This window comes from Callithrix jacchus, chromosome 4 (assembly GCF_049354715.1).
Source record: "Callithrix jacchus isolate 240 chromosome 4, calJac240_pri, whole genome shotgun sequence".
NCBI lineage: Eukaryota > Metazoa > Chordata > Mammalia > Primates > Cebidae > Callithrix > Callithrix jacchus.
Window position 1 is genome coordinate 13,898,636 of NC_133505.1, and position 11,466 is coordinate 13,910,101.

At 41.9% G+C, this 11,466-nt stretch overlaps 1 long non-coding RNA gene across 2 annotated transcripts in view; it reads left to right on the plus strand.

Moving 5' to 3' along the window:
- The window catches only part of LOC103792253 (uncharacterized), a 120,931-nt gene extending 114,587 nt beyond the window's left edge, over window positions 1-6,344 (plus strand). Inside the window, exons 5-6 of one of the 2 annotated variants that reach the window (XR_013533700.1) lie at window positions 40-164; window positions 2,503-6,344. This is a non-coding gene — a long non-coding RNA (uncharacterized LOC103792253). Of the gene's footprint in view, window positions 1-39 lie in introns of both variants that reach the window. The other variant, XR_013533699.1, reaches the window with a different exon arrangement.
- Window positions 6,345-11,466: the final 5,122 nt, after the last annotated feature.

The window sequence follows — 11,466 nt, forward strand, 5'->3', positions numbered from 1 at the left end:
GTATGGAGAGGAATTTGTTCATGTGTTTCTTTCCACAAGGTGGAAATTTTGGCCTGGGGGAGCTGACCTGATCAACACTTCTTCAGTTCATGGATGCTACTAACCAGTGCTACAGAAGGATGAGAACACTGTAGAACGATTTGTACTTCCACGGTTTCTGCTGTGTGAGTACTACGTGCGGGGGTTGGACCGGCTGCAGGAAGAGTGGGTACGATACCTGCAAGCCACCCTCTGGCTTTCGTAATGGCTACTCCACTTGAAACTGTCTCTCAGCAATTTGGGTGCTTTCTTTCTTTTCTGGTCCCCCTAAAACACAAAACTGTATTACATCTTCAGGCCGCATGCTTTTATATAAAACAGAGCTGTCACTGGATTTTACTGAAAAGTTGATTTATTTCTGAGGATCATGGGAGTCTAAGCATGAAACTGGCATCTGGCAAGAGGGAGAGAGAGAGCCTTTGACCTAGAAGCAGAGGCAGCTTCCAAGCTGTGCTGGCACGTAAGGGAACAGGGTACTTGTAGCAAAAATCATGGCCTCAAACTTTCTAGGGGAAAAATCCTAAAGCCGCCCTCCAAAAAGGAAAGCTAAAATCAATAGCTTACATTTTTTATTCTCTCAAACAAGCAATATTTAACCGTTCTATACAAAGCAATGCTTTAAATCTAGCTTTTGTTTTTATGTCAACAGAGCTTGAACTCTTAAAATGGAATCTTGATATCAATCTATTTCTTTAAATCAGCCAAGCAGGCCCTCATTTGGTAACTCTCTGAAAGTCTGTGTGAATGTGTAGTAAACGTAATTTTTTTTCTTTTTTCTTTTTTTTCCTGAGGCCTTGAGCTGTAATTATTAAAGTTTCAAATGTCCCCAGTGATCTTAGCTAGATAATCAAATTTGGATCATAAGAATGAAATAACTTAAAGTGTGCCTTCATTACTGCTCTACTGAAAATAATGCAGTTAATATCATTCTTACCCTCCTCCACCTCCAAATCCATTACTAGACCATGGAGATAGACAGTAAATTTCTAAGAACATTCAAAATGATAAAATTAATTCTCAAAACAAAAATTTCCATATGTATATCTAACACGTAGAATTTTTTTGCCACCACAAAAATAAGGCCAGGTGCAATGGCTCACACCTGTAATCCCAACACTTAGGGAAGCCAAGGCAGGAGGATTGTTTGAGCCCAAGAGTTCAAGACCAGCCTCAGTAACAATAATGACACTCCCATCTCTACAAAAAAGAAAAAAATATTAGCGAGGTGTGGTGGTGCACGTCTGTAGTCCCAGCTACTTCAGAGGCTGAGGCAGGAAGGTTGCTTGAGTCCAGGAGTTTGAAGCTGTAGTGAGCCAGGATCATGCCCCTGCACTCCAGCCTGGGTGACAGAGCAAGACACTGTCTCAAAAACAACAGAAACAACAATAACAAAAGTAGCATAAAATATTCCTGAAATATTTTGCAAAACAACAAAGCAAAATGTTGACTAGAATTGCAAAAGTTAAGAGACCTTACTGCCAAACGAGCTATTGAAGAGCTTACTGATTAACTTTCTAGAAAACGGGAAAGAACACTCTTCAAAAACAGCTGATTGAGAAGAGTTTTTATTAATGAACTACATATGTATCCACCGGAAAAGTTATCTATGAATATATAAGTAATACTGAACAAAGAATATATTTAGTCTTGTAGAAACTTAAACCATGTGAAATCAAGATTTCATCCAATTGAGCAGTACTAAAGTTTTTGTTATCCTTTCGTTTACTAAAAAGATAAAAGTCTCCTTTCCTCCCACTTACCTCTCTCTCCAAAAGAGGCTGGGAGAAGTTCTTAGACCAGGAAGGCACGGGGTGGGAAGTAATTGTGTAAGTCTCCCAGTCTCCTCTGCCAATGCTTTTTAATCCTTATCCACCAATCTTCCCTGGTATTTCATGAAAAGAGGATCCCAGCTGTGACAAATAGTATGGTAGCTATATAATCTAGACAACCAACAGGGGTTTAGGACAGAAATTAACAAATCTATTTTAGCTTGAAACCTTACTTGTAAAGAATAACAACCAGTTTCCCAAACATCTACAGACCAGACAGAAACACCATCATCTTGCTTCATAAGAACCCAAGCACGAGGGCTGCCATGATTGAGGTCTTCTAGAATTGGGTTTTGCTCATCACAGCAGTGTCCACCTTCAATGAGGGCTAGAGGAGAGCAAACACAGGACTAGGAGGGCGACATCTTAGGTTCCAGTGCTGAATTTGCCATGAATTAGTTGTATGATCTTTGCCAATTTCCTGCAACTCTTTGGCTCAGATTCCTGTCTATAAAATGAAAAAAAAAAAAAAAAAAAAGGAACTAGATTCTGTAAGGATCCTTCCAGTTCTAACAAAATGGTATTGCATAGCTATATTTTTTACACTGTAAGTAAGTAACAGGCGACCCTCTCCTCGTTATTCTGCATCCAGTTAGATTCATCAATACTTTTTTTTGTTTTTTGTTTTCTGCAGATGCACTAAGAGATGGTGTCGGGTTTGGGAACCTAACTCATTCCTGGTACCAATCACTGGTCACTTCTCAGATGTGGAGTCAACTCAATGTGCTTTCGTGTCCTACCTCCTTAGATTCTTGTAGAACAACCCATTTTCTGGCACTGGAATTCCCATTACATTCCATGGGAACATTATTTCACAACTGAAAGTGTGAGGAAGACACGGTGAAGAGCTCTGGGCTGCCACGTGTGTTTGTGATACTCCCTGGAGGACTCAGAATTCATTAATCGACGGCTCTCACTCTCTTTAACCTTTGAGAGTTATCATATGCATAGTGTCAACATTTAATAATTTTTTTTTTTGAGACAGATTCTTGCTCTATTGCCCAGGCTGGAGTGCAGTGGCACAATCTCAGCTCACTGCAACCTCCGCCTCCCAGGTTCAAGTGATCCTCCTGCCTCAGCCTCCTGAGTAGCTAGGATTACAGGCACCCACCACCAAGCCTGGCTAATTTTTCTATTTTTTTTTTTTTAGTAGAGATGGGGTTTTTCCATGTTGGGCAGACTGGTCTCGAACTCCTGACCTCAGGTGATCTGCCCACCTCAGACTCCCAAAGTGCTGGAATTAAAGGTGTGTGCCACCATGTCTGGCCTACATTTAAAAATTTTAACTAGGGCTTGGAGGGCAATTTGAGATAGTATGTTGCAAAACATCACCAATGAGACCTGGCATGTGAGAGAATTTTCCTGCACTAAGAAGGACAGCAGATGCCACATAGAGGAGCTGCAAACTGGGAGCAAACCCACTACACCCTACTATGAGCCTTTCCTGTTTTGTCAGCTAGCATGGTTTCCTAAATCTCAGATTGCAGCAGAACTGTTCTGCAATTCCATGGCTGGCTATTTCGGGAGCCTAACACAGCAGGACAAATGTGCACAAGTCCACACAGTATGACAGAAGAATTAAAAATGTATTTACCATCTGTTGGTAGTTTCCTTGCGGGTCCCTTTTCTTTTCCTCTCCTGCAGCCACAAATAGGGTCTTCTCACTTCCTTCCAACTTCAGAAAGCTGGGTTCTCTTCACATCTCTGCAAATGCAGGACTTGGATGTTTTTTTTTTTCTTTTTTCTTCTTCAAATTTCCCAGACTGTTGAACTCTGGTCTATTTCAGCTTCTAGAATCATTTCCCTCAAATGCAAAGAGGAGTGAGGCTGTGGAGAGGTTATAGCGTTTTGCACATTTTGTGTGGCCAGGCTACTTTCAGACACTGTGCTTTGATTGTGGTCAAAGAGGATTCTGGGAAGCTTGTGGGATCCCAGCGTAACTGAAGGAAATTAAGTCATTAAATAAGGCCTGAGAATTCATGTTGGCCTTTTATGATCTCCTTTGTCCTTACCGTAATGGGATGCTTTAGACAGGGTTTTAATAGGAAAGGGTTCTAGGAATTCAAGCAGGAACTTCCAGTGAGAGTCACTTCCAGCCCACATCGTAGCATGAGTAAAAATTATAAGCTGGAATATAATTTTGTTAGTTGGGACACCACTTAGGTTGATCTGAAGCCAATTCGCTTATGGAGAAATACTCAGTTCTCAATAAGCATCACTAGCTTTAACTTCTGTGATATAGGTGTTATTCATAATTCATGAATAATCCAAAAACTAGAGATTGGTATTAAAAATGGTCTCTTAGCCAAAAGATTGCAATGCAGTGTTATGACTCTAACTGTCCTATTTCATCCGGGTAATGACTTGCTAACAATTCTCAGGCTGCATAGGTGGATAACTTCACTTTGAAACCAGTGCTGGATGACCTTGAACTTTGGTGAGGTCCATTACACTGCAAGCCTTGGTTTAATCACCCAGTAAGTGAGAATCATGGTCTCTATCTCACAGTCTCCTCTTGGGGATGAAATGAAATGACATCTGCAAAGCCTGAATGTGAGACTCAGCTCATTCCAATTCAGCCTTAACAGTCATGGCAGACGCAAAGGCAAAGGTCAAGTGAAGAGAGTATGTATTATACCATAGCGTGGACTACATGGCTTAGTTTTGGATTAGCTCCTAATAAGATAATCATTGTGTTGAGGCTGATAGAACTTTGCACGTAGTAGGTTTTGGAAAATATTATTGATTACTTCATTTAATAGTCAATGCCTATTTAGTGGGTGTCTATCATATGCCAAGAACTATTGTAGAAGAATGAGACAGTAAAAAAAAAAAAAATCTGCCCTCCTGACAATAAACAAACAAAAAAAACTAGATGGCATAGAGTCTTATAAGATGATACACGTATGGGATAAATGAGCAGGGCAGCGGGGACCAGGAAAGTCAGGGAGCAGAGTTTTCAGTAGGGTGTTCACAGCAGGCTTCATTAGGAAGTTAATTCTTAGAAAAAAAGAAGTGGGGCTGGGTGCAGTGGCTCGCACTTGTAATCCCAGCACTTTGGGAGGCTGAGGCAGGCAGATCATGAGGTCAAGAGATGGAGACCATCCTGGCCAACATGGTGAAACCCTGTCTTTACTAAAAAATACAAAAATTAGCTGGGTGTGGTGGTGTGTGCTTATAGTCCCAGCTACTCAGGAAGCTGAGGCAGGAGAATTGCTTGAACCCGGGAGGTGGAGGTTGCAGTGAGTCGAAATCATGCCACTGCACTCCAGCCTGGCATCTGGTGACAGAGCCAGACTCTGCCTCAAAAAAAAAAAAAAACCTAGATCGAGACCATCGTGGTCAACATGGTGAAACCCTGTCTCTACCAAAAATACAAAAATTAGCTGGGCATGATGGCACATGCCTGTAGGCCCAGGTACTCGGAAGGCTGAGACAAGAGAATCACAACCTGGGAGGCAGAGGGTGCAGTGAGCCAAGAGCATGCCATTGCACTCCAGCATGGTGACAAAGCAAGACAGTCTTAAAAAAAAAAAAAGAAAAGAAAAAAAGAACGTGAACAAGGTGAAGAAGTGAACCATGTGAACACTAGAGGGAAAAGCATTTCAAGCTGAGGGAACAGCAAATACAAAGACCCTGAGGCAAGAGAACAGTTGGCTTGTCTGAGGACCAGCAAAGAGGATAGTGAGCCTGGTGATGTGGGAGCAGGCACGGTGAGAGATGAGATGAGAAGAGCTGAGGACCTATCAAGGGTAGCCCTGCCAGCCACGAGGGGCTTTTACCTGACTATGGGGTAGCCCTTGGGCACCACTGAGCAGAGCTGTGGCATCAACCAATGCTGAGAGTAAAGTGTGGTGTGGGCTGGTAACTGGGGAAGCAAGGGCCAACTTCGGAGGCTGCCGCAGTAACCCTGATCTTCATCAGTGGTGGTTTAACACCAGTGGTAGCAGTCCCAGGGCTGAAAAATGGTCAGATTCTGGATATGTTTTGAAGGTAGATCTAATTTGATTTTTGGCAAATTGGATGTGGGGTCTCAACAACAGAGTCAAGATCCCGCCAATGGTTCTGGGCTTGAACAGGTGGAAAAATGGAGTTGCCATTTTCTGAGATTTGCATATAAGAACTGTGTTCTCTATCTCAAGAGGACTTCCTTGGTATTCTGGCTTGAGTGCGAGCCCTCGCCTTCCACCCGCTGAGGGAAACTTCTTGAAACAAATGAATTTCTAGTTGCTTTTTGGAAAAGGAGAACCAGAAAGACCAAGGTCTTCATAAGCACTTTGATAACACTCAAATAGATGGGCGCTGTGACTCACGCCTGTAATCCCAGCACTTTGGGAGGCCCAGGTGGGTAGATCACGAGGTCAAGAGATAGAAACCATCCTGGTCAACATGGTGAAACCCCATTTCTACTAAAATACAAAAATTAGGTGGGCCTGGTGGTGGGGGCCTGTGGTCCCAGCTGCTAGGGAGGCTGAGGTAGGAGAATCGCTTGAACCTGGGAGGCAGAGGTTGCAGTGAGCTGAGATCGCGCCACTGCACTCCAGCCCGGAGACAGAGTGAGACTCTGTCTCAAAAAATTATTTAAATAATAAATAAATAGACAGTAAAAGAAAGCCAAACAGTTAGCATTGTATTTCCTCAATGTCAAATTCATTTAGTTTTTTCTAAATGAATTTAGTTTTTTCTTCTTCACGCCAACCCCACAGGCTGGAAGACCAATTCGGCAGAGGGAAGCTGCTGGTGCATCGGGCTCCCAGCAGAGGGAGCTAAGGAGGGCGGAGGAGGACGTGGACACCAGCTGAGGACCTGTGCAGGAGTGTCATGTACTTGTGCTCTCTGAGGCCTGGGGCCAGAAGCCAGATGTTTTTCCGGTGGGGAGGTGGTTCTAGAACTCTATAAATTTTTCTATTCCATTAGACCTTTTCTTTTGTTTACTGGGATTGTCACAGGTGCAAGACCAATAGTACATCCAGAACAGATTACCTAGGAGTATATGACGCAGAAAGGGCCACCTATGTAAATAAAGAGAAGAAAGGAGAACGCAGCAGACCTGGAATCATGGATATCACCAGGAGGGTGCATTAGTCTCTTAGGGCTGCTGTAACCAAGTACCACAAACTGGGTGGCTTAAAACAGCAGGTATCTATCCTCTCCCAGTTCTGGAAATTAGAAGACTGAAATCGGCCAGGCGCAGTGACTCACGCCTGTTAATTCCAGCATTTTGGGAGGCCAAGGTGGGCAGATCACCTGAGGTCGGGATTTCGAGACCAGCCTGACCAACATGGAGAAACCCCCGTCTCTATTAAAAATATAAAATTAGGTAGGCATGGTGGTGTGCACCTGAAATCCCACCTACTCAGGAGGCTGAGGCGGGAGAATCGCTTGAACCTGGAAGGCGGAGGCTGTGGTGAGCCAAGACCGCATCATTGCACTCCAGCCTGGGCAACAAGAGTGAAACCCTGTCTCAAAAAAATAAAAATAAAAAACAGTAAGAAGTCTGAAATCAAGGTGTCGACAGGGCCATCCTTTCTCTAAAGGCTCTAGGAGAGGAGCCTCCCTTGCCTCTTCTACCTTCTGGTGGTTGCTGGCAATCCCTGGTGTTCCCTGGCTTGTGGCAGCGTATCTCCAATCTCTGCCTTGTCTTCACGTGGTCATCTACCTTGTATCTCTTCTGTTTCTGTGACTTCTCTCCTTGTGAGGACAACACTTGTATTGGATTTAGGGTCCACCCTAAAACAGTAAAACCTCATCCTAACTAATTAAATCTGCAAAAATCCTACTCCCAAATAAGGCCACACTCATAGTTACTGGGGTTAGGACTTCAATATATCTTCTGGGGGCCACAATTCAACTCATAACAGAGGGCAGTGGAAAATTGCACGAAGAGCTGATCAGTGGAGGGGAGTCACATAATTGGAGCAATAAACAAAGGAAGCGCAGTCCCTCGCTGAAACTGTGAGGGAGGTCAAATGGGTTTGGGAGTAGCAGGAAGTATTCAAATAAGAGACGCTTCCACTTTGGATACTCTCTCCATCTGTGCTTATGGCCCTGTTTTTTTCGGTTAGAGGTTTAAAAAAATATTGTATAAATAAAAAGAATAAGAAAATAGCACTTCTCTGACTCACACATTGGGCAGAGCCGCAGACTCCTGTGATAATCAAGAAAGACTTCACAGAAGTGTTGATGCTTGAGCCGGATCTCAAAAGCATGAAGATAAAATCTCCATGCAAAAAAAAAGGGAGGGAGGAGAAGAAAGGGCTTTCTATATAGAAAGTATACGCACACACATAATGTTATTTAATGATACCCCCATACCTCTTTAGGTAGGGAGTACAGTCTTTAAAGGCAAGGCTCTTGTCTATTTAACCTGTATTACTCAGACACAGTATTTAAAAAACGAAGGGGCAAAAATGTTTCTGGCTTTAATAAATGCACAAATAAGCACATGATAACCTGGAAGAACACTAGGGGCATATATCAGGAGGAGTTAATTATTGGACACATTTGCCAAAGCACAAATATGGAAACCCCACCCTCAGCCAGATCTGGAGAAATCAAAGGGCTGAATTTGGTATAAATTCCTTTGCCCTGATTGCATAAGGAGATCTGCCAACATGTTTCACTCTGATATATTCCTTTCTGCACAAAGGGTCGAACTGGGTTCTTAAAAACCAGATCATGAACTAAGATATGCAATTCTGAATCACCATCGCGATCTAGGAAAATTCATTCCTCACTGATCTTCCCAGATAAGCACCCAAGCTTGTTGCCTCCAAGATCTGCATCAGGGTCTGGCTAGTTTCTGTCATAGAGCAACTCCCCTTTTTTGGCATAAGACTGTACAGGATGCCAGCAAAGTTCACACTGGGTCATCTAAGTCTCTTTAAAGTCATGATGATTCATTGCTGGGGGTTGGGGAGAGAAGGTAGTGAGGGAAAAGGAAGTGCTAAGCCAAGGGGCGGAGCAATATAATTATGAAATTGACAGCCGGAAAAGCTAGCCCTAGGAGTGAAGGGGTCACCTATTCTTACTCCTGGTATTGAAGCTACAACTTTTAAACTTTTAAACTGGAATAGGTGTGGGAAATTAGGAAGCAGATCCCGTGATTTGATTGGCTTTCAGAGGAAACGCATCCAGTGCCTCATATATTGTAATAATTATGATGTATCAATTTTCTTAACCCGTTTATGCCTGAGGTTGCAATTTTTTGAATTTTTGCAGTCAGACCTTGGCGATGACCTTGAGCAGTAGGATATAGATAACAACCACATGCTTAGCGTTCCGATAATGGAACACTAGGCACAATTGTTAATATCTGACAAAGAAGAAAGTTCTCTCATGATAGTGCAGTTAGCAGAATAAAAATTTGGCTGTAGTGGTATGAGTGAAAAATCTGTCTTCTACTGCTTGATTTACTCGTATTCTAGCTGACAGGGTCTTCCATTCTGTGCATTCATTTTGTACTTAAAAAGGGATTGTTTGTAATTCACAGTTTAGGTCTGAGTGCTATTATTCTGCTCTGCCAGAAAGCATCTGTGGCAGTAGCCATCGTTTTATGTCTGTGTCTCAGACACAAAGCAAATCAGTATCTTCAGTCACCAGTCTTGAGAGCTTCCCAGGTCTCCCAGCAGTTAAACTTTGGAGAGGCCTGACAGAGACGGTCCTGCAAATATCAAACTGCCTGACAACCATCACTGAAATCCTGACACAGGCCGTTTCCTTGGTGAACTCTAGTTATTTGTGTCAAAAAGCAAAGTTTGCCAATGCATTTTTCTCCAACTCTCCCTCTTTGGGGGTAAACTTGGCAAATTCCTCATAAAATAATTTTCTTAAACTCTGACCTTCATTCGGATCAGCTTCTCCTGGCCAATATAGACTCACGAAAAATAAAGTAACTAAGATAGCTTATAGCCACATATTTTAATGTCATGAAGTTAGAACAACAAAGAACTTTGCTCACTCCTTCCATCAAAATTTGATGTTTATTTCTGCAGCCTGTTGTTGCCCATGATCTTATTTCAAAGGCACCCTCAGCTTAACATGTAAAACCCATCAGCCGCCACTACCTTCAGTTCAAACAATGGTGGCTTCTGGCTTTTATTTTAATTTGGAAAATGTATTTCTTTTGAGGAAACAAAATGCCAAGTTGTTAATGAAAGGCTTTTAATAGATTTCCAAATGCTCCTGGCCAATACCAAACAAAGTTCAACTCATTCATTCTAGGCCTTAAAATATTGTCTGGTTTTTTTCCATGTAAGAAGAGCTATGTTCTTTTAATGACTAAGACCTTCAATTATGAGACTTAATAGGCCCTTGTCTTACATTCAATCTTGGTCAGAGCTGCATTGATGAAAACTTATTTAGGTCTTGCTTGCAAAATAAATAATGATGGTGAAAAATCATCTTACTTCTTTTCAGAGGATCATATGGTACTAAATATATTGGGAAGTTTAAAAAAAAAAACCATTTCCTTTTGGTGGCCTTGATGTGTTTTTTTTTAGTTAAGCAACAAATTATATAATTTTCATTATCAATGTCCAGAGCCATCTGTCACTAGAAGGTATCAGCCCCAAACCATTTAGCCACAAGCAGCAAAACCAGCTGTAACTCTAGGATGCTTGTGCTCGTGCTTTTGAAAATAGAACGTAGGTTTCCCATCAGCCTCCCAGGGTGACAAGGTACCAGAGCTCCCCTGAGAAGACTGAGCCACAGATAAGCCTAATAAATTTTTGTTTTGCAGGCCTGTAACAGATCTACCAGTGAGATCACGCATTCACCGACAGTCTACTCTCAGTGATCATTATTACAAACCACGATAAGGTCTGTGTTACACAGTGCAAGGGAGAAACATGAGGAAGGTAGAAAAATAAGTTATTCACGACATTGCTGTGGATTCTAAGGTCTCAAACTGCAGGTACTTAGAACCAATTACTGTGCCTCCTCAGCCCCAATATCTGTACCAGTGTTGTTCATTAGAAATGAAATACACAACCTTTCCACACATGTGATATTAAACTTTATAGTAGCCACATTAAGAAAAGTGAAAAGAGGCTGGGTGTGGTGTAATCTCAGCATTTTGGGAGGCCAAGGCCCAGAAGTTCAATAGCAGCCTGGGCAACATGGCGAAACTCCATCTCTGCAAAAGACACAAAAATTAGCTGGGCATAGTGGCATGCCTGTAGTCCCAGCTACTCAGGAGGCTGAGGTGGAAGGATCACAAGCCCAGGAGGCAGAGGTTGCAGGGAGCAGAGACTTCACTGCTGCACTGCACTCCAGCCTGGGTGACAGACTTAGACCCTGTCTCAAAAAAAAAAAAAAAAGTAAAAAAAGAAACAGGTAAAACAAAGTTTAATATTTTGTTTAACCCAATATATGCTATTAAAAAATAACCCAATATTTTCATTTCAACATTTAATCAATATAAAAATTGAGATAGATATTGCATGTATATATAATTAATATAATGAATGATATATAATATATATTATGTATAAAATATATATTTTTAAACCAAATTTCTAAAATCTGAGGAATATTTCACACTTACAGCACATCTTAATTTGGACTAATCACATATTTCAAGTGCTCATAAACATAA